This window comes from Chinchilla lanigera, unplaced genomic scaffold (genome assembly GCF_000276665.1).
Source record: "Chinchilla lanigera isolate Chin_1 unplaced genomic scaffold, ChiLan1.0 scaffold00033, whole genome shotgun sequence".
NCBI lineage: Eukaryota > Metazoa > Chordata > Mammalia > Rodentia > Chinchillidae > Chinchilla > Chinchilla lanigera.
The window spans coordinates 16,472,558-16,500,453 of record NW_004955434.1 but is presented as its reverse complement, the minus strand read 5'-3'; the positions used below and the strand labels follow the sequence as shown (position 1 = coordinate 16,500,453).

General features: G+C 37.7%; 1 pseudogene; it reads right to left on the bottom strand.

Annotated features, from left to right (window-relative positions):
* Nucleotides 1-1,276: 1,276 nt before the first annotated feature.
* Nucleotides 1,277-8,314, bottom strand: LOC102016511 (annotated as a pseudogene).
* Nucleotides 8,315-27,896: the final 19,582 nt, after the last annotated feature.

The window sequence follows — 27,896 nt, the reverse complement described above, 5'->3', positions numbered from 1 at the left end:
AAGTAATTAAGTCATATTGTCCTAAATCATACTTTTAAACACATGAATTACTAATTAGAAGTTAACGAATGCACAATGAAATAGAACAGGTATGTGTTGCATAAGGGAGCACTGTCAATGAATCAGAAAATGATAGCTTATTAAACAAATATGAAGGATAATTAGCCTATTTTGAATACATATTTTTGCAAATGTTTGAAGCAGCTTTATTCACCATTAGTAAGAGTAAGCAACCCAAAGTTTTTTCACTGGGGTTTAGGATATAGCAATATATATAAATACATTGGAAAATTTGTTAATAATAAAAAGATTTCTGAACTGAACCATAAACATGAAAAATTCAAGGTATTGTGCTAAAAAGCTAGACTCAAACGGCTGCTTACTTTCTAACATTCTGGAAAGTGGCAATGCCAACCTGATCTGGTTGCTAGAAAGCTGTAAAAGAGCCTGAGGAACTCTCTAAGGTGATGGAAATCATATTGATGGTGCTTTCACAAAGTGCAGTGACCATGAATTTTACCATTTGTAAACTGTCTCAATAGAACTGATGGGGGAGAGTCTTATACATAACCAGGCATCAGAGCTGGTATAACAACTAGAGGGTAGCCTGGGTCTGTCTACCGAAGTTAAAACGCAGAGATCCTCTGACCCAGCAAAAAACAAATACCTAGAAATTTGTTCTAGATATTTGCTCTTTGTATGCATCCAGGCTATTTATTATATTACATATAATAATAAATAAATGAAAACCAAATATCCATAGAACGGAGACGCTTTCAATGCAATGATCAAAATGCATGGACTGTGTTTTAGGCAGTGTGCACGTTTCTAGCTAGTAAAGAAATAATCTTATACTCATTTCTGCACGTTTAGATTTTAGACACCTGAGGAATAGCGTCGCCTGCAGGGGACGGGTGGATAACTGAGACAGGAGAAATGGGTGCTTAGTAAGTGAAAGGGAGGAACGTGCAGTGAGAGGAACCACTGGTGTTCCTCATTGCATCCAGTTATACTGACTTTTTCAGAGACAACAGAAAATGTCACTCCTTCATTTTGCTTGAGGATGGGGAAAAACCACTGAGAAGCCAGACAGCAAGAAAAAACCCAAAGCCAAGAATGAGGACTCCACGTTGTGCCACTCTCCACTCAGGGTTCACAGGAGAGGCAAAATGCTAGCAGCCTCGACCGTACCTCCAAAAAGGCAGGTATATTTTCAGTAACAATGGTAAGGGACACAAGTAAAGTGTATCAGATATTTAATTAGGTTCTTAGAAATTTAGAACACCAATTTGTGAGTGTAAATTCTATTTGTTAAAGCAAAAATGGATTGCACGTAACCCAGATCTGAGGAACAGCTTTGATTTTTAGTGCACCATTTTCTGACCAAGCTTTTGCTCTGAAATCTGGTATCTCCCCTTCTTGATGCCAAAGATCTCAGCTTCTTGGTGTCTGGGCTTCTGCAGCTGCTGCTTCTTGAGGTAAGCATCAGTGAGATGTCTGGGGATTTTCTGGTTGCTGGTATCAATTTTTGTGGAGGTGGCAATGACAAATTTCTGTTGCATTCTACAAAAAGAAACAAGATTAAGGCTAAGAGGATGAAGAGGCCCAGTCACAAGGAGCAAGGCACTGGCAAGCTGCTTCAGGAAAACCACTCCCTTTCCACTGTGGTTCCCAGTGAGGATGACCAAGGTGGTCTGGGAGGGATGCTGGCTCAAGGTTTCCTCATGTGCTGACTGAAGGGCTTTCTGCCATGGGTCAGCAGCTTTCAGGGCACACCTTCAGTAGGGTAGTGTCCAGGCATTTTACAAAGCTTAACCACCCAGGTACCACCATTCTTGTCACCACCAATTCATTTTGTGACAGTGGAAATTTCTCCTTTTTCTTCTCAGCATTGCATTTAGCATCTGAGTACCTCCTCTTGAACAAAGCCTTTGTGGAATACACTGCAATCAGGAGTATGTACCAATTCCTTTACCCAGGACAGGGTTTCCGCTGCAGTGGGGCTGCCCTTTCTTGGACTTCTTGGCCTTCACATTACCCCTTCTAACTGAGTGAGTAGCACCAGGTTTCTAGGCTTCAGGTTTCGTCTCTTTAGTATCTGGCCTCTTGGCTTTTTCACCCACTATCTTGCAAGATGGGAAACAGCTGAATACATAGTTATTTTTGTTTGTATTTATTTTTTCTGTTAAGAAAATCCACAGATAAAATAATGGAAAACTATTATCCATATCGAACAATGGAAAAACCTATGGTAAACAGTTTGAAGGTCTTTTAATTATGCTTCAGCTCCTATTTCCTGGCACGGAAGTAAGGACTATCAAGATTAGGTTAAAATCTATACATTTAATGAATTTACATACACGCATACTTGCATATACACAATTTTTAAAAAATAAAAAGTGTGATCAAAATAAAAATTGTTCATTAACTTTTCACCTACATGTCAGCTATTGAATCTCTGTATTTATTTTTGTGGCAATACAGTATTCCATAGAAAAACAATGTCCTATAATTTGTTTAAATATACCTCTTCTCTACCTGTTCCCATCCCTACTTGGTAAACTTCATATAAACATTTGTATTATAAACACTTTGCCAAGAATATATTATAAATAAACTTAAGGCATTTATAAGAATATTAATTTGGGACAGAACTGAAGAAATAAAACATCTGGATCAAAACACATGCACACAAAATTGTAACAGAAACTGCTAAATTCACTTACACTATAATTCATTGTTATATTTGCATCAACAGTAAGTACTATCCTCTCACAGACATTCACCAACATTTGAAATTAGCAGTGTCTTATCTTTTAAATTGACAAATACAAATTTATATGTTTATGATATACAAGCTGAAGTTTTGAAATACGTATACATTGTGAGATGGCTAAATTAAGCTAATTAACATATTTATTACCTCACATACTTATCTTTCCTGTGGTAGGAACACTTAAAACTTACTCTTCTAGCAATTGTCCAACATACAATGTATTGTTATTAGCTAGTGCCACCATATTGCATAACAGAGTTCTTGAATTCATTTCCCCTAATTGAAATATTGTGTACTTTGAACAACATCTTCAAAATCTCTCATCCTTTTTCTCCCAGTTCCTGGTACCCTTCATTGTACCTTCCTCTCCTATGAATCTATGTTTTTCAGATTCCAAGTGCAATGAGAATTGCAATTCTCATGCACATGAGAATATGCAGGATTTATCTTTCTGTGCCTGATTTATTTCACTTAACATAATGTTATGGAACATTATGTGACATCCGTGGTGTCACCTCTGACAGAATTTTCTTCTTATTTTTAAAGGCTGTATTCAATGTGTGTGTGTGTGTGTGTGTGTGTGTGTGTGTGTGTGTGTGATTTTCTTTACCTTATCATCCATTTTGCTGTTTCCATATCTTGGCTACTGGGAACAATGTTGCAATAAACACAGGAGTGCAGATATCTTTTGAACACACTGATTTTAGCTCCTTGAGTATATAATCACTAGTGGGATTTCTGGATCATATTCTAGTTCTATTTTGAATTTTGCTGAGAAATTTCAATACCTTTCTCCATCATTTCCACCAGCAGAGTAAAAGAATTCCATCCATTGTTTTCACATTCTCCTGACACTTATCTTCCATAATTTTGATAATAGTCATTATATCAGGTAAAAGATGATATCTGATTGTGGTATTAATTTTCATTTCCTTGGTGAATAGTGGTGTTGAGAACTTTTTCATATACTTTTTACACATTTGTAGGTGTTTCTTTAAGAAATGTGCAGTCATACCCTTTGCTAATTTTAATTGGGTTATTCATTTTCTTATTATTGAATACACTGAATAAATATTTTAGATATTAACCCCTTATCTATGGTGTGCAGAAATCTGCTCCTGTTCAAGAAGTTGTCTCACTCTGTTATTTGCTTTGCTGTGTAGAAGCCTTTTAGTTTGACATAATTCTCATTATTCTACTTTTGCTTTTGTTTCCTGTGCTTTAGGGTTTATATCTGTCATGGTTTTTATCTAGCACCCCTCAACAGTCTCATGCTGTCATAGTCAGAGTTTTTGAAAGTTGACACAATCATAGGGGTACTGTACCTAACTGTGATACTGAGAAGTGACACCTGGTCAGAAAAGATGCGTCACGAGAAGTGTGGCCAAGGGAGGTGCATCTCCCTTCCCAGATTGTACCTCCTTTCCCTCTTCCTGGCTGCCACAATGTGGCATTGCTTCCTCTGCCATGTGTCTCTGCCATGCTGTTTTTTTCTTTAGAACCGGGCCATCACGGACTGTAATGTGAGCCAAAATGATCCTTTCTTTCTTTAAGTTACAGGCACCAAGTATTTGCTCCAGTGACAAGAAAGTGACTAAAACAGACTTTGACTCTGGGAAGTGGGGTCCCTGCTCTGACTACCTGGCCATGTGGTTTAGAAACCTTTGGAGCTTGTGTTCAGGAGCAGTTTGGAAAGATCTGGAGATGCCAACTAGAGAAGCCTTACAATGCTGTCCGGTGAGCTTAGTGGGAGATACTTGTCAGAGCTCAGAAGACCAGAATACTGATAAAAAGGAAGATGGTTAAAGCCACACTTAGGAGGTTTCAGTTGCAAACAGAAACTCCATTGGCAATTGTACTTCAGACCACATGAATTATGGTCTAGAAAATTTGTCTATATTTTGTTCATGTAATGAGGCTTTATAGGATACTGAGATTAAGGACAGTAGACTAATTATTCTGGCTAAGGAAGTTCTAAATGTTCTTTCTGTACTTGGATACTGGTTGCTGTTTCCAGCCAAGTTTATTGGGAGCAAATAGGTCATTTGAAAATAGGTCATTTTCAACCATCTAAAAAAAGCCCAGGTCAGATTCACTGACAGATTCACTGTTAAACTCTGTAAGGACTTTAGAAAAGATCTGAGATCAATTTTCTTCAAACTGTTCAATGAAATCAAAAGGGAAGCAGTACTCCCAAAACTACAGACCAATCTCTTTAATGAACATATACACAAAAATCTTCAATAAGATGCTGCCTAACAGAATGCAGCACATTCTTGAAAAGATTATACATCATGTAAGTAAGATTCATTCCAGGAATGCAAAGATGGTTTAACATTGCAAATCAGTAGCTATAATTTGCTACATAAATAAAAGCAATTACAAAAATTATATAATCAAGTCAATTGAGAGATATATGTAGAAAAAGCATTTGACAAAATTTTGCATCCATTCATGACTGAAAATAAAACCAAAGAAAATAGGAATAGAAAGACTTAATCTGATAAAAGCCATCCATGACAACCTATGGCCAATATCGTACATAACAGAATAAAACTGAAAGCTTTCCTTCTAAAATCAGACATAGGACAGTGATTTCCACTATAATTACTTCCATTCAACACAGTTGTCAAAATAATAGCTAGAGCGATTAGGCAAGAGACAGAAATAAGAGTGTTATGGACAGGAAAGAAGTCGAATTATTCTTATTTGTAGATAACATGATCCTGTATATAGAAGATCATAATAATTCCACCAGAGAACTCCTAGAACTAAAAACCAAATTCAGTGGTATAGCTCAATGTAAAGTCAACACTCAAAAATTAACAGTGCTCCTATTTGCCAATAACAAAACTCACTTAAAGAGAATTTAGGGAAATAATACCTTTCATAATAGTATCAAGAAAAATGAAATACATAAGAATTAACCTAATCAAGGAAATGAAAGATTTCTACAATAAAACTATAGTACTTTGAAAAAGGAGATCATAAAGAGTATCAGAAATGGACAGATGGCCCCTGTTCCTGGATATGCAGAACCAATATAATTAAAATGGCCATATTTCCAAAAATGTTATACAGATTTAATGCAATCTAAATCAAAATACCTATAATATTTCTTATGGAAACAGAGACAGCAATCTTAAAATTCATGTGGAATGAGAAGAGCCCTAGAAGAGCACAAGCAACAAGTAAAAGCCAGGGGGCATCACAATCTCAGAGCTCAAGTCACGCTGCAAACCTACAGCGATCAAAATAGTACAATATTGGTAAAAAAGGCATTGTGGGTCAATGGAATGGAATAGAACACAGAAACAACTTCAGGCATACTGAGTCACACTGTCTTTAACACAGGAGCCAAATTCCTTTGCCCGATGAACAATAACCTCTTTGACAAATAACAGTGGGAAAACCCATTATCTGCATGCCAAAAATTGCACTTAGATCTTCATCTCTCACCATACACTAAACCAAAGTTAAGTTGATCAAATATTTCAACATTAGAACAGAAACACTTAATCTAATGGAAGAAAAAATATATGCAACTCTCAAAGACATAGGTGTAGGCAAAGATTTTCCAAATAAAATCCCAGTTGCAGAAGAAATAATACTAAGAATCAAACAAATGGGGTCATATTAAATTAAAAGGCTTTTGTACAGCAAAGGAAATCACCAACAAAGTGAGGAGACAACCTCCAGAATGGGAAAAACTTTTGGTAGCTACTCCTCAGAAAAAGGACTAACATTCAGGGTGTATAAAGAACTCAAAAAAAAATTAAATCCTCTGAATTTAAAGACCCAATCCAAAATGGGTATCTCAAGAAAATAGACACTTCTTAGAGAAGGAAATGCAACTCACCAATAAATATATGAAAAAATACTCAACATCACTTGCCATTTGAGAAATACAAAGTAAAGCAACATTAATATTCCACCTCATCCCAGAAAAAAATGGCTACCCTCAAGAAACGAACCAGCAACAACTGCCAGCAAGGCTGTGGGGAGGAAGGAACACTTGCTGATAGGAGCGTAAACTCAGGAACCACAATGGAAATCAGAGTGGAGATTCCTCAAAAATCTCAAAATAGAAATTCCATTTGACCCTGCTATTCCCAAAAGAGTTAAAAACATCATACCATAGTGTATGTATACTCATGTTCATAACACACAATTCATAATAGCTAACCTTGAAAACAGCCTACATGCCCATTGACAGATGAATGAATAAAGAAAATGTGATATTTTTTAAAAAAAAGAAAATGTGATATTTATACACAATGGTGTACTACTCTGCCATAAAGAAAGATAAATTTGAGACATTTATAGAAAAGTGAATGTGTCTTGAGATCATAATCTTAAGTAGTCAGGTACACAAGCTTGAATATCATATGGTTTTCATATAAGAAAACCTGATGTTCAAGCTTATGTAAATAAAGTGTGAAATAAAAGATAGATAATAGGAAAAATAAGAGCTGGAAAATCAACCCTGAGAAACATACAAAAACTGGTGGCATCTCACAGCACACACTGGTGAAGGGACAGTCTCCTCAGTAAATTATGCTGGGAGAAAGATTTTTTGTTTGTTTGTTTGTTTTTTTGTTTTTCTTCGGGTACCAGGAACCAAACTCATGACCTTGCGCTTGCCAAGCAGGCGCTTTTGCCACTGAGCTAAATCCCCAGCCCTGGGAGAAAGATTAACATGAAGAAAAATGAGACTCCCACCCCAAGAATATACAAGAATAATCAACTTAAAATTGACTGTAGACTGAAATGTAAGACCTGACATAGTAAAAGTTCAAGAAAAAATAGAGAAAAATTTACATTAGTCTGGGAAATGATCTTTTTTCTGTATTCTAAGTTTGTTTCTGTTGTCAGTCTCTAGTTTGTTTCTATTGTCAGTCTCTAGTTATAATATGATGTGAGAGTTCACTTTCCAGGGTTTCCGTCTCTTTGAATATGTTAAAGTATTTATTGTTATTGTGAGCATTGCCTATCATGAATAAAAGATAAATAAATGAATAAATAAGTTTCTAGAACAGGAAAATCCATGAAGATAGAGAGTAGCTCAGTGGCTGCCTAGATTTAGGGGAGAGGGATTGGAAGATAATAGCTAGTGGGTAGAGTGTTTTGCATTGGACTAACTAAAACATTCTAAACTGGAGTGTAGTCCTGGTTGTACACCTTTGTCAATATACTACCATCTACTACTACACTTTAAGTTTGTAAATTGTATAGTATGTAAATGTTCAATATGGCTGTTATTATTTTTAAAGAAAAGTTTTTAAACTTTTTAAAAAGTTTTTAAACTCTTGGAAAAAGAGGGATTGCAAGGTTTTGATTGAGGAGAGCTTAGATTGCTGGAAAGTTCAGCATTAAAAAGCTAAGTACTTTGAGTCAGGCAATAGGAAGGATGACTTCAAAAAGTGAAAGACTTTGCAATGAGAAGAAAGCTGCAGGGAAAATAGCTCATTCAGATTCAGCTAGGAGATATTTTCACGGAGCTCAACCTTCCAGGTAATCATAGGCCTCTGCAGCCATGTTACAAGGAACCCTGGGTACTCAGCAAGCTGTGGGCTCATACTGGAATGAACCATACATGTTGGTTTTATGGGTGTGATCATGCAAGAATTGTGGAATCAGAAAGACTTCCACGCACATCTCAGAAGAAGGCCTGGGAGGATAGGCACTGTGGTCCTGAGAGGGCAATATATGAAGCTATGACAGTAAAGCCAAACATGCTATGGAGACCCCGAGAAACTGCAGAGGCCAGGAGCATGAAATGTCTACTGAGAAGGCCACAGGAAATGAGTGGAGCCTGCCCAAGGAAAAGGCCGCGGGGGCTGCATCAGGCAGCGCCACCCAATCCATTTGGAGTTTGCGTCTCACTACAAATTGTCCTGGGTGCTGGACGTGATATGGCTGATGACGTGGCATAGGTTACTCTGTTTTGTTTCTGAACTCCATTTTAAAAGTCACTTAAACTCCAGATGAACTTACTCCTCCCCTCCCATTTAGTTCATCATAAAACCCACAAAAGAGGAACAGGTTTTTAATTTAGGGAACAAACAGGATGGACACACTGTGGGGTAAACTAAAATTCAACCATATCCTGCTTGACTAACAAACCCCTGGGAAATGTAAACCTTTTGACATACCTGTAAAATTCCAAAAGGTAAGTAATGTAGTTGCATGGTTACCTGCAAATGTGTAAAATCTCGGTACAAAGTTCTCTCAGGGTTGACGTCTTCCGACTCTCTGTCAGACTGTTATCCACCTGCTAAAATAAAGCTCACTTGTATCTGATTCTTGGTCTCCATGAGTATTTCTCGATAATTTTGCCATAGCAGACACAGAGCTGCAGGATTTAATATTTACACTGTTGGGTTTCAGGACACCTTTGTCCCACTCCTTCATATCCCCCTGTTCCTTCCCTTTGGAATATGAATATTTACCCTGTGTCATTGCAGGGCAGCAGTGTTTAACTTCCTTCCTGATTTTCTACTGAGGTTCGCAGCAAAGAGTTTGCCTTAAGTCTCAGAGGAGACTTTGAGTGGGCTTTTCAGCAAGATAAGATTTTGGTGACTCTTAAATAAATGCATTTTATATAAAGAAATAAGAATTAGTTTTATGGGTTTAGGGGCACAGTGCTACGATTTATATCTAGGTGTGCCCTAAAAGTGTCATGTGCTCATAGGTAGGGGTTTTTGAACGGAAATTGAATCATGGAGATTCTGTAGCTCAGTGTGAGATTAGGAGGTAGGGCTGAGTCAAAACATGGAGGTCACGAGGGGCACGACCTACGGAGGTGTTTCTCCCTACCTCCCTCATCCCTTCCTTCTCCACATCTTGGCCGCCACAATGTGAGCACTCTTCCACCTCCATCCTCCTATTCCATGCTGCTTCTTTCTTACAGCTGATCTACCGTGGATTAAAACATGAGGCAAAATAGACCTCTCCTCCTTTAAACTGTGCAAGTCAGGTGTTTGTATCAGTCACAAGAAAGCAACAAAGACAATACTCAAAAGGATCATTTCCCAGACTATTGTAAATTTTTCTCTATTTTTTTTTTTTTTTTTTTTTGTAGTTTTACTGTCAGGCCTCACATTTCAGTCTGCATTCAATTTTCAGTTGATTCTTGTATATTCTTGGGGTGGCAGTCTCATTTTTCTTCATGGTGATTGTTTCCCCAGCATAATTTGCTGCAGAGACCATCCCTTCGCCAGTATATGTTGTGGGATGCCACCAGTTTTTGTATATTTCTCACGATCGCTCTGGTTATTCAACATCTTTCCTGTTTCTCTATGAATGTTAGGATTGATTTCCCTATTTTTGGAAAAATGTCACTGGAATTTTGATAGGAATTGTATGGAACTTGTAGTTTGCTTTGGTTATGATCATTTTAGCAATATTTATTTTTCTAATCCAAGAATATCAAAGCTAGTCTCATTTTTCTATTCATTTGTATCGTTGATTAATTTTATCAATGTTATATGGCTTTCAGGGAACAGGTCCTTCTATTCTTTGATTAAATTTATTTATAATTTGTTTTCTTTTGTAGCTATTATAAATGGAATTGCCTTCTTATTTCTTTCTCTTTTAATTCCTTGTGTCTAGTTTTTACACTAATTTTGTATCCTAAAAATTTATCTGATTTGCTTACTAGTTCTAAGAAGATTTTTGAGAAACCTTTTGGTTTTTCAGTACATAACATCATATGATTTGCAATCAAAATCAAGTTAGCTTCCCAAGTGAAATTTTTTGTTTGAAAGTTTTACTTTTTAATTTTATGATAAAACAAAATTTCATAACAAAGTAAGATGAGAATAACAATAGGTAATACACCATGAATCATTATGCTCAAAGTAGTTACTCAGTTTATAAGATATAACCAAAAGTATTCTTACAAAATGAAATAGTTATTAACCTAAACCTTTTTTAATGAACTAAGAAATGCTAGTAGTAAAAATGAAACAAATTATCATATATATATATATATATATAAATTTTTGAATCAGCAGAATACATAATTTGGGAAAGTACTTGAATGTCTCCTTACTTCTTATTTATCTTTCTTTTACTTTGCTTTGTATTTGTATATCTCTATATATTTTGTATTTCTCACATAAGAGAAACTGTGATATTTGAGCTTGAGTGTCTGACTTATTTCACTTGATATTATGTTCTCAAATTGCATCCATTTACCCAGGGCTTTTTAACACATTTTCGGTATGCATTCATATGTTGATAGACATATACACTGCTTCCAAATTCCCAAGATCTAGCTATTATATATTGATACTATATCCAATTATTATAATTTTTAAAATTTCCTTCTTTTGCCTAATTGCTGTGGCTAGGGCTTCTAGTATTAGGTTCAATAGAAGTGGCTGTAGTGGGCATTTTTGTCTTATTTCTGGTAGCAGAGGAAAAGACTTCATCTGATCAGCACTGATTATCAAGTTGTGAGCTTATAATATATGGCTTTTCTTCTATTGAACCCTCTTCTTATATCTACTTTGTTAAGAGCTTTTATTATGAAGAGATGCTGATTTTGTCACCTGCTTTTCTGTACCTATTGAGACAGTAATATTATTACGGTTTGTGTCTAGATGTCTCCCCAAAGCCTCATGCAGTCACAGGTGGGGCTTTTTCAGAGGTAACTGGATCTAGAGTGTGTGATGCTGGGATTGATGCTCAAGAGGACTCAGATTAAGGATGTGAGTGCTACCCACTCTAAGTAGCCTTGATAAAATATAAGTGTTAGAAAAAGCTGTGGTCATCCTTTGTTGTTTTATTTGTTCTTCCACCGTGAATTATTTCTCCTCTGCGATATCCCTGGGCTAAGTCACCCTGCCTTTGACCCAGCTGATTATAGACCTAAACCTCTATAAACCGTGAGCTAAATAAGCCTTTCCTCCCTTAACTTGTGGATATTGGGTATTTTGTCTCAGCAATGAGAAAGCAACTAAGACACATCTATTTTCCTTCATTCTATTAGTGTGGCTTACCATATGCATAGGTTGAGCCATTCTTTCATCACGAGGATCAATCCCACATGGTCATGATATGTGATCCTTTTCATGTGCTGTTGAATTTAGTACTTTATTGAGGGTTCTTTGCATCTTTGTTCACCAGAGACATTTAGATATAATTTTCTTTGGTAGTATTTTTGTTTGACTGTGGTATTAGAGTAATATATTCATTAAATGAATTTAGAAGTATGGCCTCCTCTTCAAGTTTTTGGAAGCAACTGAGGACTGGCCTTAAAACTTCTTTAAGTATTTGGTGAATTCAGTGTTGAGGAGCTCAGGCTTATTAAACCAAAATATTGTAAATAATTTATAATACACATAAAAGTATAATGGCTGAATATAGCTATACACACATAAAATTAAACCTATTACACCAAGGTTTTGTTTGTTTGCTTTGTTTTGTTTTTGTAATGTTTGGAGTTGAAGTCAGGGACTTGTACATGCTAGGCAAGTACTATACCACTGAACTATATACTTAGCCCCCTGTACCAAGAAATTTTAGTGAAAACAGCCATAATATGGTAAGTTACAATTAAGAGTCTAAAATGTATGTCCCAGGCAGATGGTGTCTCATTTTTGCATATTTGTGGGCAAATGTGATTGAAATACTAGCATTAAAATTTTTGAGCACTTACTATATGCCAGGCATTGTTCTGTGGTTTTTTACAAGATGGCTCAATTATCTTTGTCTCCCCCTTTGATCCAAATTCACCCTTTTTGCTTGCTGTGGGAAAATGGAGCTAGGCCCTTTAAACATTTTGCCTTTGCCATCTGGTGCAATATTAAAATTTGTCACAAGAGGGTGCTATAGAGAAATTACAGAAGGAGCTATTTCCTGTTTCTGCGGCTTTTCCAGTCCCTGACTTCTGCAATAGGAGAAGACCAGCAGCTTCGTCTGGTACCTGTCCTTTCTCCACGGACAGTTTTGCAGCAGAGCCTTGTCTGAGACCAGAGCTCTTAGGAAACTTTCTTCTGAAATCTAGAAAACAGTTTTCTGACAAGTTCTGCTAATGCATCGGCATGGCAAATTTTCTCCCACTGAGTGAGCCGCAGTTAGGCCAGGCCCTCTTTAATAAGGCTTGCATCATGAAAGAGGAAGAAACTCTTCCTTGAGCTCTTTAATAGCGACTATGCCATTTAATGCACAAAAGAACCCGAAGGACAATTCATTATGTAGTAGATTTTATCATCATATTACAAATGAGGAAACGGGTCCTATAAGTTCATATAGATAGGAACCACCAGAATTTGACCTAAGTGCTTGGCTCTGAGATACATACTTGCAATGCTGTTATACTGATTGCTGAAGTTCTGATTCTATACATTGACATATGAGGCAGCGCTGGAAAAAGCAGCAGGTACACATAAGTGGGAGTTATCTTGACCTGGTGAAAAGCACAGAAGCCTCCTGTTAAGTGTTGTAAAATTGCACGATTTCTTGCAATAGGCAAATATTAATTTTATAGTCAGGAACGTACACACCAAATGATAAGAAAGCACTGAGCCTGATGGCACATGCTCGAAACCCCAGCGCTTGGGAGGCTGAGACAGGAGGAACGGAGCAAGTTTCAGGCCAGCCTGGACTACACAGTGACTTCCAGGCCAGCCTGGACGTGGGGAACCAATCAGACTGCTTCAAAGCTCAGGGGGTGTCTGAGAACAACTGAGGACGTGACCCCCTTTGTCTAGTGCTGGTGCATAGTGGGATACAGTTACATAACCGTGACTTAGCATAGCTGAGCACGCATGCGCTGGTTACAGCACTATGTAAGAATGTAAATCTAAGATAACAACCTGTATAAGAATTATACAATCAGGATGCATGCGGCTCTTGTGCTCTTGCACTCTGCTCTGCTCCTTGCTGCCTGCTGTTGCTGCCAATGTCTTACACAAGAGTGTTCTTTAACCTGGGGACCCACCCTCGAAAATCTCCCTTTGTTGCCACCCCAGCGCTGTGACACTGAACCGCATAGTGAGACTCCGTCTAAAAAAAAATTTCTGAGGAATCCTCTCTAGATCTTACCTAAAACCATACACAACCAATTCAATAAAGTGTGAAGTCACCAAAACCACTTTTCATCTCTGTAGCCTTCACTTTAAGCCCTTTCCCCATACACAGGTGCAACATGCAACACAGAGAGCGCAATTCCAATTTTCCGTAAGAGCTATGCTTAAAATGCATTCAGCACTGAGGCAAGAGTAACTACAGCTAAAAATTAATTTGCGTAATTACAGCATCGCACAAATAGTAAACATTTGGTGTGGTTGTGCCTGGGCTGGCTCCAGTTTGTACCGTTCCCCAGACTACACAGCTAATGTTACTAACAGTACAGAGAAAATTTAAAAGAAGCTTCAGGAAACTAAACTATGAACATTTTTTCTCAATTTCATGTTATGTAAAATTCTCCATCACTGTCGCTGTCTCCATCTGTCGCTGTCTCTCTCTGTCTCCCTGTCTCTCTGTCTCTGTCTTTCTCTCGCATTTACCGAGTCAGAAATAATGCCTAGGAAAGAGAGAATATGTATTTAATAAGTAGTTAATAGCATCATTGGCACACAAGAAACAGGAACAATATAAGGTTATTATAATAAAAGTTTAATCCTCCATGGTAAGAAATTGCTCAAATCATGTGGGTTAAAGGCATGACTTAATCCTTGCCATGTTCATCCTTTTCCTTCTTTTCTTTGTCCAGGTTCCGCTTTTGTGAGCTGGGAACTTCTTCATACATGAGGAATTTATTACTGTTTGCACCAAAGTCTTACTATTCCTCACATCCAGGGTTACTTTCATATAACTCTAAAGTATCTTTCAATTATATTGCCACAAAGTATTTCCTTTGGGACATGCTGTTACACTAGATTCTTATTACCAGTAAAGGCTTGTTTTCTAATTGTTTGTCTCCATTATTGGCCTCTGTGTATCTGACTTCTGTCTTTCTTGTTCCTTCTCCTAAAGCTCTGAGTAGCATATTAGCATTTTACTTTTTTATAGGAAGGATAATTTCTAGATTGATCCTGGGTAGTAAAAGATGTTTCTGCTGCCCAGAAATATAAGTGTCATGCTGCTTTCTGTGTTGATTAAAAGTGAACACAGCTCTTTGCTTCTTATTAAGAAGCGAAGGGTCTAATTCCTCCCCTCCCCTTGAATCTGAGTTGGTCTTCATGACTGACTTGACCAAAAGAATGCAATAGAAGAGATGCTCTGAGCCTTCAGCAGCTATGTCATAAAGACTCTGGTATATGTGATCCAGGTGTTTTAGAGCGTTCTACCAGGGAGCCCTAGTTGGGTGTATAGTAAGACCATCTAACCTGAGACCGGCCAGTGTAAAGATGCCATGCACAGATGCTCTGTCCACCTGCCCTATTTTAGGCACCTAAGTAAGATGGATATTAATGTGTAGTCAGAGAAGGACTGGGCCCTCAAGGAAGTAAACGCAAAAGACAGACATCAAAATTGTGGCAGGAGGTGAGTCTGAAGTGACTCATGCCTCAAGATGGAGATGCAATTGCCAAGTCTGCAAGGCTCCCTAGAGATAAACAGCAACTTGTGCTATTACTGTAATTAGCACCACATGGTCCAGGGAGCCCAGGCAGGCATCAGACACACAGGTGAGTGACCAGAACATCTGGACTCATACTCTCCTCCCTTCCCAGGAATGCCTTTTTCTTTCCATATGCCCTTGCTATGTGACTCTTTTCCCTGCTGGGTCAATAGCGGCTAAGTAACTATACTTGTAATCCTGTAGCTTGATTATAGTTTGACCTACATTGTACTCACAGTGATGGTGCTGCATAAATTACCTTGACAACAAGTTTCATTGGCAACCACTCAAGATGCCTCCTGGAAGTCCAGGAATTGTTTTTCTTATTTCCAATAAAATTCTAGCTTCCTCCTTTGGTTTGTGACTTCATTCCTTGATCTTGTGAGACCACAGACTTGGAACATCTGACATCTGACATCTATCACAGTCCCAGCTGAGCTCAGTCTTCCTGTAGTCCCTGTCAGTGTCACAGATAAGCAAGCAAAGCCATCCCAGACCCTTCAGACCAGCCTACTCATTAGTGGAGTCCCACTGAGTGACTTCTATTGGTGCCATGTAGAATAGAATAGCCCAGCCAGGAAAGCCCAAATTCCTGATCTACCAGTCATTAAATACTAAGTATTGATAGTTGCTTAAGCCACTAAGTTTTTGGAGGCTTTAATTATGGAACAATTGATAACTGGAATTTTCTTCCCTAACTAAAAAATTTTGGTGATTTTTTTTTTTCTTGAAGTCTTCACAACCACCTTTATGTCAGCAAAACAAAATCAGTTCAACTGGAAAGCATTTCTTCCTGGCAGAACAAATGAATTCTTCATGGTATAAAGGTGCTACCATTGCTTAGTTCTGTCTATAAAGGAAACTTTCCAAGTATGAGTGTAGGGAAAGTAAAGAAACCATAGGATGGCAGTTCAAAGCATATTTGTTTCTCAGATTTAAAAAATCCTGGTTTTTTCAAGTCCCTTCTTTTTAGTTTTTCAGGATTTCTCTCTCCCTCCCTCCCTCCCTCTCTCTCTCTTTCTCTCTTTCTAAGCAAGCAATGTATTTCTTTCTCCTCCATCATCACTATTTCATATTGCATATGAATGATAAAAATCTTATCTCCTAAACTGAAGACAAGAAAAGAGACGTACTGAACTTATGCTGTCATCTCTATCTGAATTTTAAAGAAATAGAACAAAACAGAAAAAGCATTTCATCTTTTTTCGTTAGTCTGTTCGCCCTTTACTGCAGCTCCCATTCTAAGATCTCCTTTTTTCTCTTTTCTCTTTCAATCAGTCTCTCTGATTTATCTGTCCTCTGCTCCCTTGACTCCTTTTTTAGTAAATAGAAGATAATATTTTGACATCTACATCCCTGAAAAATATTGTCCTACTCTTAGCTGTTAGATATACCAATAAAGTTCAGAATTATAGACTGAATTCAGAATAACAAACCTGAAATTTTATTCATTTGAATTTGAAGAAAAATCTCCTTTGTAGTCTAAATCCCAGAATTGTGATTGTTAAATTCAATAACACTGTGACTCCTGATTTTTTGTGGGAAATTATCTTTTCCCTTTAGTGACTTAGAAGCTCTTGTTACTTTTCCAAGTGTTTGAAATTTCAGATTATGTGTTTTGATTTAAATCTGTTTTGAACCCTTTCATTGTCAGAAGACTTTGAGTCCTAATAATTAATGAATAAAATTCTGGGAAATTTTCTTGAATTATTGTATTGTCCTCCTTTTATTTCCTTTGTTTTCTATCTTTACATCTCTGGGAATTTGAACTTCCCAGACAGATTCTCTTATATTTTTATCTCTTCTTGATTACACTTGATTTCTTGTATTGTGCTTGATTTCTTGTATTGTGCTTTATTTCCCTGGCAGATTTCAATTTAATAATCTAAGATTCTTAAAGGAATTTTTATCATTCTTAAAGGAATTTTTATCATTACTTTTACTGCCTAAAATTTCATTTTTTGTTTTAAAAATCATTTTGATTTTAAATTTTAAAAAACCTTACTTTCTCTCCTGGACTTTGTTTTGTGGGGTTTTTCTGTTTGTTTTGATTTTTTACATGTTTTCTTTCCTATTTGATTTCTTCCATATCACTTCTTAGTCTGTATGTTTAGGTTTTACTTTCATGTTAAAGGTTTTCTTCAAATACCTAACATTTATTGACTCTCCAATATTAAATTGTCGTCACTGGCAAAAAATCCTGTTTCCCCTTCCTACTTTCCGTCCCCTGAATACACACTAACCTCGAGTTCTTTGACCAATGAAATGCATCAAAAGTGATGCCTATGAGTTCCAAGCGTAGCCTTAAGAAGACTGACAATTTCCATTTAGTCTTTCTTGAAATTTTCTCACCACCACCATGCAAAGAAGCTCAGACTAAACTACTACTACTAATAGATTACAGGGAATGATTAACCACATGTACGAGAACCAGCATACTTCAACCAACAGCTTATAGTGACTGCTGTATATGGGGAAGGGACCGTATCTTGGATGGTTTAGGCTAGCTGAGCTCTAGGTGGAATTCAGTCACCTTGGTGATTCTAATTGACGCCATGGAGAGTAGAAGAACCATCCTGCTGAGCCCAGCCAATTTTAGATAACTTGAAAAAATATAGCAATACGTGTTGTGGTAAGTCATGGAGCTTTGAAATAACAGATAACTGATATGGGGTTATTATACATCCTTGTTTCATGAAATTGAAACTGAAATGGGACTCTTATGCATGATTACTTTACAGGCTTCACTGCAGTGTAATTTGGCAGGTACTCCCAAGATCTTCATTCAAAACTAAAGGATTTATTTCCCCAGTTAGGAGGAGTGCTGCCAGCTAACAGTCCTAAACTGTATGGCAGCCGTGGACACTTCTCTCATCTCATCTCATCTCATCTCATCTCATCTCATCTCATCTCATCTCATCTCATCAGAGAAAACAGCCTTACCACAGTCATGTCCTGACAGACACCTTGTAACTGATATTGGTATGGGCCATTTGTAAGATGAAAAGGATTTTTCCTGACTTTATCAGCATTCTGCAGTATCTGGGTTAAGTAAATATGAGAAAAATTGGGGTTCACTGTTGCTAGATTTCTCAGAAAACAACTGCATGAGCTGCTAGCTTATTTATTAGAGTTAATAATTTAATAACAAAAGAACTGCTCTTAAAAGTAAATGTACTTTTAGAGCTAAGGATGAAATAAAAGAGAAACAACCTCAACCTAAAAAAAAAAATCCTGTCATTTTGGGGTGCAATCTGCTTCAGAGACTGATCAGCATGAAGGCATACAAGGCCAATTCACTTTTGACAGTGTGGGCCAACTTCTAAGGACCAGCCATACCTCAGAATTCCACAAAGGGTCAGCTGGAGATTGATCATAGCCTAACAGCCTCTCATTTTTCCTTTTCTTCCACAAGTGGGACTCCCCTGAGTATTTCCTTATTACTTCCCACAGTATCTATTTCTTGGGGAAGATAGCATATTTTTCTCTATTAATTTTATGGATTACCTGATATCAATGTCATTATGAAACTCACTTTGAATTAATTACAAAACTCGGTCAAAATTTTTCTGTATTACATGCTAAGAATTTTGTACACTTAAGTGCATAGGTCAGGGTTTTAGTGCTCTGGCAACTGAAAAGAAACTGCCGGGTATTAACAGTGATTTTCTCAGGGTTGGCTTTAATATCCTTATTTTTGGTGTAGCACCCTGGCCCCAGACTGTGCTCAATATTCCTGAGGCCAGAGACCTTTTTTTTTTTTGATCTCCACCAAAAATAAATCTCCAGTATTCTTTTGTTTGGCAGAGGGGTTTCCGGTCCAGGAATCGAACTCACGACCACATGCTTGCCAGGCAGGTGCTGTGCCGCTGAGCTAAATCCCCAGCCAAATCTCCAGTATTCTGCCATGATAGAAAAGACAACAATCCACCTATGTGGAATAGGTTAGAGAACATGGACACCTACTTCTGCTCAGTGATACTATCAGTCAGTCCTCCTTTCTCAGCGATATCCAGTCTGGAAAGAAGCCAAATCAAGTAATTTTTCATCTTTTGATCTCTAAGTTCCAGAATGTTGTTATTATTGTCTCTCTCCTCTTCCAGCATTTTTACCATTGTATAGTTATGCCTTTAAAGAATACAGTTTTATCCCTTTAAATTAATCCTAAATTAATGTGAGAGAAGTAACCAAAGCATATCTTTCTCTTTAGTTGCATCTTCATTTATATATCTCTATTACATGATATAGTCTTTTAATATATCATACATTTTATAGTTGCTACTAGTTTTTTATGCTTTTTATTGATTTTACAAAATGAACTTTTTCCATTATATTTACTATTCTTTTTTGTGAGTGAGGAAGAAATTGAGGTTGGGATATTAATTTTGCAGTTGAGATACCATGGATCACTCTTTGTTCAGTAATTGCAGTGTTTTTCACTTCATATAGAACAGAACTTCTTATCACAAGTGCAACATAAACAGCACCTAAGAAGTGACAGCCTATAGGGGTTACATTAAAAGATTTCCTGCATGTTACTTTTCTAATTCCTTATTTAAGATACTGCAAGTAAGTGACAAGTTTTCACTGTGGCCTTTTGATTTTTACTAATGGTAGAAACTGTGGCTTAGGTTTTGTTAGCTCTTTCTGGGGCATCCTACTAAAGTTCAAGTTCAATCTTATGAGTGTTAATATTTTTATATAAAAAATTGCTTCCTTCCTCCACCTAGCCTACCTGTAAGAGGTTTCTTATTCTGAGATGTGGGAAGCAGCTGAAGCTAGATATCGATCACACATTTAGGCTGGAGCAAGGCCTGTCCGGAGAACAACAAACACCCGAGGTGAGCCACCTGAACAAGCTGCTCCAGCTCCAAGAACGCGTGGCACCCCAGGCTACCACACAGGCAGGTTGCGAGGCAGAGGGGTGTCATGTGACATCAACCTGCTGGACGTAGAAATAAACGTGCTGAGGTGGTTGAGGAGTTTCTTTCCTCCCATCCAGAGAGAGGGCTCTACCTGGTGTCAGCTTTCTGTATTCTAACTCTTATCTTTATTTCTCCATCCTCCCGCTGTCCGCCCCCCACCCCAAACTTCCAGAGCTGCGCTGGATGCGGCACTGAGAGATGAGCCAAATGAGGCAGTAAGAAATGATAAATAATTCATAGATTGTTTTAAAGATGGTGTCTTAGTTACTTTTCTCCTTGCCGGAACAAAAAACCTGACACCCACAAGTGAAAGGATGCAGGGTTTACTTTAGCTCAAGTCGGCTTGTTCCGGGGCCGTGTGGCACAGCAGACAGGTGTGGCAGAGGAGAAACAGTCCGTGCAGTGTTGTGGTGTGTGGCCATGTTGTGCAGAGGATGAAAAATTACATGGAGTGCAAGTTCAGTTTAAACTCTAAGAGGCCCCAAGGGATTGCCTTACAGAGTCTAATCTCTGGAAAACAGCCCTGGTCTGAGAAACTGCTAGCCTTTCATTTGTAACCCAAGGGCATGAGGACAAAGGTACAGAAGAAACACATTTGTGTAGGAGTGTTGGTCAGAGGAAAGGGACAGAAGAAGATGGTCTGCTAAGCAAGCTTTTGTGACTTGAGGAACGAAATGGCCAATGCACACATTTCTCTGAGTAACTTTGTTTCTCATTCTGTTTCAGTGCTGACCTCAAGATCTGTTCTAAAGCTTGAACATGCATTCCAGGAGCTCTGCCTGTTAACCCAGGAGTCCCTTCATCTTTGCACTCATTTCAGTCACTGCTCCAGCCAGTCTCCCTGCAATGTCTAGAGAGGCAAAAAGCAGCAGCAGTGAGCTTCCCTGGCCCTTTGCATTGCATTCAGGCTACAAGCCTATTGGTTAGTGTCACTCAAACCGAGGGTGGGTCTTCTGTCTTCAGTTAATCCGTTCAGCCTCACCCAGAACCACGCTAATCCAATCAGTGTACTAATCCAGTTATCACACATCCATGATGCAGTCGCTCACAAAAGCCCCACCCTACAGGGAGGGCATGAGACTTTGGGGGACATTTTAGATTTAACCCACTAGATACAACAGATGGTCACAAATGTCTTTCCCATATTACATGGTGCCATGTGACATTGCCATGATCTTATAGGAGGCAGAGTCTGTTTGTACCCTTCTCCCTGGTGCCTGTGCAGTGCCAGTTTTCAAATATTTTCAATAGGTCCCAATCAAACTACTATTCAGGGTTGACCAGTTGCAGATTCTGACTCATTGTTCTATACAGTTTACTAGAAGAAAGTGAAGCATCACAAGCGGTCCATGAATGCATCTATTCCGTTAGATATCTGGACAGGAAACATTTTTGCTACCAAGGAATTTTACTAGTGGTGCTCTTTAACATAATCATAATTTTGAAAAACATCTGATACTCAGAAGATACTATGGTATTTAAAACTCAAGAAGAGCTGTTCAATCCAAATTCAAAGGAAGTGGATAGTTGACTACTTAAAAATACATAGAATCAAATCATATTTCACTACGAACAGTTAACATCTGAAAACAAAACTTTTGATTTGTTTAGCCTAATGTATTTTATCAGAAGTTTTGCTGTATACTGCGATAACAATTAAAGCATTATTGTAAGGTCATTTTGCACAACTGTAAAAGTATTTAATGTATTATAATTGCAGTGTCCTCGTAGTTGTTTAAAAACATCTCAGAGATGATAACATTGTACTCCCTTGTTCTACATTAAGAGGCATATTCTTCCCAAGATACTAATGTATGAAGGAAAATAATAATAATAGGTAGGTGAAATGAGTACTCAGGGAAGAATATAACCTTTTAAAATTACTTACAAAGGGAAATCCATGCACTGGGCCTGCCAAAATACATTTCAACACAACTAAAACTAATTTTCTCTTCTTGCAAATACAATCACAAAAATACCAAATGAGGTCCAAGTAATAAACTTAAGATAAAGTTTCTTAATTTTAAGTCCACGTGCTAACATGGATGGTGTTTTATGAACTATTTCTTTAACACAGTAGTTTCAAACTTTCTTACATATGTAGGGTCCTTCAAAGGAAACTTGAATACTGATTAACACAAAACAAATGTTAAAATAAACCTTCCTTTTGTAGAGTGATGAGGGTAGAGTATGTAGCTGTGCCCAACAGACTCGCTGACCCTGAATTCCACCCACTGGTTTTTCAGAGGAGTCCATAAGGCCCTCCGGAGAAATTACTACTACATTCAAAACACTACAAAACCACTGATATCTCATTTAACAGACATTTGTATGAAAATGCATTCAATGAATCCAAAAGTAGGAGCCATAAGGACCACAGCCAACATATAACATTATGCTTTCATGAAAAATAACCATATATGACAGGGAAGTAGACCAAAATAGGTCAGAGAACTGCAAAGGTCAAACACCCTTTTCTTTCTGTTCTACTATCCTTGGTATAGGATTCTATCTTCAAGATCACTGCTTGGTTTACTATGGTCACAAAAAATTCATTCATCATCTTATCTTTATTGCAATAAGAGGAAAGGAAAGGGGAGGATGGTAAAAAGTGTATCCTAGCCATTTATTTCCCTTTAAGGAAAACTCCACTCAAGTTCCACTCAAGAACTTCTTAGAGTAGTTGGCTAAAATGTGGACACTAGTCACACCTACGTGCAGTATAGCTTGCCACAGGCTCTGTCTGGAGTTTGAATTTAACCTAACTTACAAGCTACTAAGTTATCCCGTTACTGTTTCATGGAGTCTGGCACGTGAAAAGGGACTCTTGGAACACTGTTAGTCACGGAACAACATGCGGAATGAGCACCAGCTCACCTTGGCCGCTAATTGGTTAGCTTTCCTGATGCTGTGACACAGTACCTCACATTCGCAATTTAAAGAAAAAGAGGTTAATTTCAGTTGAGCTACCCAGAGGCTTCAGTACACAGTCACCTGGTGCCACTGCTGTGGGCCTGTGACGAGTTCAAACGTCATGGCAGAAAGGCGTGGTGTACCCAGTTTGCTTATGTAACAGTGATGAGGGAAGCAGAGCACCATCAGGAGAAACACACCCCTTAAAACCCGGTAACCCACCTCCTCCGACGGGTCCCACCTTCCAACAATACATTCAGCTACGGCCGGGGTATAGCATCATCAGTGCATTAATTCACTGTTAAGTGTAGCACCCCCGTGATCCAATGTCCTCACCAGGAGTGTCTTAATCCAGTCAAACTGACAGTTAAGATCAATTGGCACAGTCCCCAAATCTTAGGGGAATGGAGCCCTTGGACCAGAAAAAGAAGCCTGCACGTGCACTTGGGTGCTTTACAGGAAGAGAGAACTGAGTTTGGGGAAACCCAACATCACATCACAAGAATCAATCAAGCCCACCCTTGGTTCTGAAAAGAGATAGTAATTCTTCCCTCGAAGTTGGCTGCTAAAAATAACCTTGAAAAACAGCTTAAATCCAGGTCAGTTAGGGACTTGCATTCTCAGCCTGTTTGCTGAGACTGTTTCGTTATGCTCAGGGCCCACGGAATATTCTCCCCCAACATCCATCACCAGTCTGGGCAAACTCAGAGTTCTTTCAGAGTTCTGGACAAACTCAGAAGGGAAGAAGAAAATCATATACAAATATGCTACTTGGGGCTGGGGATTTAGCTCAGTGGCAAAAGCACCTACCTGGCAAGCACAAGGTCATGAGTTCGATTCCTGGTACTGGAAAAAAAAATATGCTACTTTATGTCACACACGATTATAGTTTTCTAATATTTTAAGTCATGTGATGGGTTTATTTTAGTTACGATTTAAATAATTCAGTAAATTCTAAAGTATTAAAATAAGATACTTTATTGTTATCTAACATTCTGGCTAGGATACACCTAGAACACAAATACTGACACTTATGGGAAAGATACTTCTTTCGTACAAGTCTCTGATTCATGAAGTCTGTGATTTAGAGCAAGAAGTTTTTCCAGTAGTCATCTTTATTTTGTGGGAAGGGGTGTTTTGATGATGTTTTAGGGTGAGGAAAAAATAAAGATGAGTGTCCTAGAGAACCTGGGGTGGTGTCTCCTACCATACACAGCCTCACTGACTGACTTAGTGTCTCTGTAAAAAGGCTTAAGTAACCTTAGAGATCTGTGTCTTCAAAGGTTTTCTTAGTTAGTGGTACCCAGCATACCTCTCAGAAAGCAATAATATTTAAATGGGCTGGAGAAATTGGATAGCACTGTTTCTGGCAAAGGAAACTATTTTAAGGACTTGCTGCCTCCAGACCTGCTCAGCCACCCAAAGTACTGAGAGGATAAATATCTCATCACATGCAGCACTTCTACTGTTGGGAAGCTCTCTCTTAGGCCAAGTTCACAGCAGCACTGGCAAGAGGACCTAGGATTGAAGCCATGTTTCCTTCCCACAAATGCCACCATGCAAGGCACGCTAAGGGTGTGATGACCACAACAGTGGATGTTTCTGCCCAGCATGGCAGCATTTCCCCAGAAAGTATGACTAGTGGAAGGACTACCCAGGAATGTTGACAAGAAGTACTGACAGAAGACTGTAAGTGGGTACTTTCCTGAGTACAAATGACTCACCAGATTGAAGACAACCAAAATTAACGGGAAACACCATGCTCCTGCATTAATAGGTAAGTTCTAAGAGCGATTGCAATATATCATTGTCTGTGTTTTAAAATGTACTTACAGGCTGGTAAAATATTAACAACTTATTTTATCTTCATCTTTAAAATTTAAATGCTGTACTACCAAATGTTCTCATCTGTTTTGAGAACCAAAATGGTAAATGTTTTGGTAAGTATTGTTAAATGGTAGCTGTTATCACTACTGTATAGAAAAATGAATTTATATAATACCTTCCACTTTTCAATACATTTCACCTATGTGATGAAAGCATATAGAAAACTTCTACTACGACATTAAGTCTGCTCATAATTTAAGTCACTTTGCACATGAACCATTTTTTCTGGGATTAACTATTTTCTTAATTTTTGTCAGATGAAATGATGCACAAATGAATAAAGTTATAATAAGATGAAAGCCTTTTAGTTGTTACAGTAGAGATTTAACTTGATTCCTAAAACTTCTGCTGAACCTAAAATATTTTTACAAGAATCACCTCATTTATTTGTAACTATATTTTCTTGTATGTGTTATGTTAAAGAATGTTGCGTGAACAATATCTATTTGTGTGATTTAGTTAGGTTTCCTTTTTGTCTAATATATACCTAAATATCTATAGATATTGTACATGTACTTATTTATTATATTTAGTATTTCTTTTTACCATGACATATGAATTTTTCAGAAGAATGTTATAAAATTACCAAATAAAATTGTTAAATGGCAATTCTAACAATTCTTGTCATATATTTTGAGTCTGTATTCTTAGATATTTATACTTAAAATGATTATAAGCTTTCCTTTTGTTACTCTTTTTTGCTAGTATAAAATGATTTCTTTATTTTACATTTTGGGACTTAGATTATATTTTGTTAACTGTTAGAGTTGCTATTCCAGCTTATTTTTGTCTCTACCTTAAACTCCATATTTGTTCTTTCTGTTAATGTTTTAAAACTACAATGTCTACATTTTCTCCATAATAAAATAAGAAAAATGCTTTAGTGTATATTCCTATCAAAGATGTTATACATAGGGGGCTGGGGATTTAGTTCAGTGGCACAGTGCCTGCCTGGCAAGCACAAGGTCATGAGTTTGATTCCCAGTACTGGAAAAAAACCAAAACCAAAAAAAAAAAGGTGCTATACGTAAAATTTTCCCTTATGGTTCTAGTCTTGTTACATGTTTTGTTTAGTTTTGTTTTGACAGTAATAATTTTTTTTTCTATTTGATTACCCTTATTTTCCAGATTATTTCACAGTGTCTTTTGGTTTCATGTTCTTCATTTTGAGTATTTCTTTGATGTGGATTTAAGTAGCAAAACTTTGAAGACTAAATGATTGGAATTATTTTTATTATTCTTTCATTTGAACCAAAATTTCGCAGATTACAAACTTTTGGTCTTAAAAGTCTTTACCTGGAATGCTCTGAAAACACAATCCCGTGGTCATCTTGCACCCAGAATGGCTGTTCAGCCTGGTATCAGTATGATTAAGCTCCTTTTGTTAGTGACCTGTTCTTTCTTTCTAGAGGCTTCTAGAATTTACTTGCATTTATTGTACTCTTAAACTCACTCTAATTTTATATATAGGCGTCTTTCTATTTTTTTCTCCTCTCTTTATGTTCTATACATTCTCTAGCCTTTCATTTCTCTTGAAGTTTTAGAAGTTATATTACTATTTCCTCAAATATCCACTCTTTCCCTCCTTCTCTATATCTGTTACCAGGTTTTAGGATGGTGGAGTCTCCTTCTTGAGGTAGTTTCTAGGTTCTTCTGGTCTTGAACAAAGAATTCGACAAAACAAGTGCAAAAGGTAGAAGGTTCTACTTTATTAAAGGTGGGAAAAGCAGCGTGCTCTGCAGAGTGAGTTTGGGCCACGTAAAGGGAGGGGAAATCATGCTCTACCGTGTGGAAGCCGACTATTGTGAGGGAACATAGCAGCCCAACCAGCGGTAACAGTCTTTCCATATCTCCCACTCTTCAGGCTGATATCGGGTCGAGACCGTCCTATGGGAAACTTGCTGCAGTTCTCACAAGAAGAACTGGAAATAGCACTCTGATCAGTTCCTCCTGTAGGGATTCAGGAACTGTTCTGGGCATGTGCTATGGGATTTTGTAATTAACAGATCACAGGCACTTCCCCAGCCAGTTTGCCATCCCCTAATCTCCTGTCTTGTGTTCACTATCGAAACCTACAAAACACTGGTGCTTCTGCCTCTGTCCTTCACACACTTTAATGCTTTACTGAGCTTTTAACTCTTAACATCTACTGGTTTATTTTTTCCGTCTAGCTTCTTGGAGTTCCTCAGTGTGACCTTCCAATTCTCTAGTCTTTTCTTCAAATATATCTACTATAAAATTTATTCCATCTATTCTGTTTATTTCAGTGTATATTTTAAACTGAATATTGACACATTAAAGTTTTCTAAGTGCTTACCCTTTAACTTATAAAACATTTCCTTTTTTTCTTAAATGTATTTAGATAGCAGTGCTGGTCAGTTTATTGTTAACAATCATCTTTCTCGTTTGTCTAGTTACTTTGCCATGTGTGCTTGTGTTTACCAGAGGTATCAATTAACTGATATCTTTAGTGATACAAAAAAAGATAAAGACCATACCTAATAGTCGGCAAATTTTTTTAAAGCATATGGCATGAACCCCAAGGCAGAGTGTTCCAGGCACCAGAAACTCTTGTTCCTCAGTGGGCTTTGCTATCTCTTTCCTAAGCAAAAACTTGTCCAGGGTTCAGCACTTCACCTTGCAGGGAGAGGTAATGTCGAGAGGAACAATCTTACTATTTTGCAATTGACAAGCTAGAGGCTTTGGAGAAGGAAATGGGTTAGATATGAGTGCCTGAGGGAGAATGGATTGTTTTCACCGACTTTCAGCAACTCTTCCTACACAACTCCTGCAGCTGAAGTTGCTACCCCTTCTCACAATC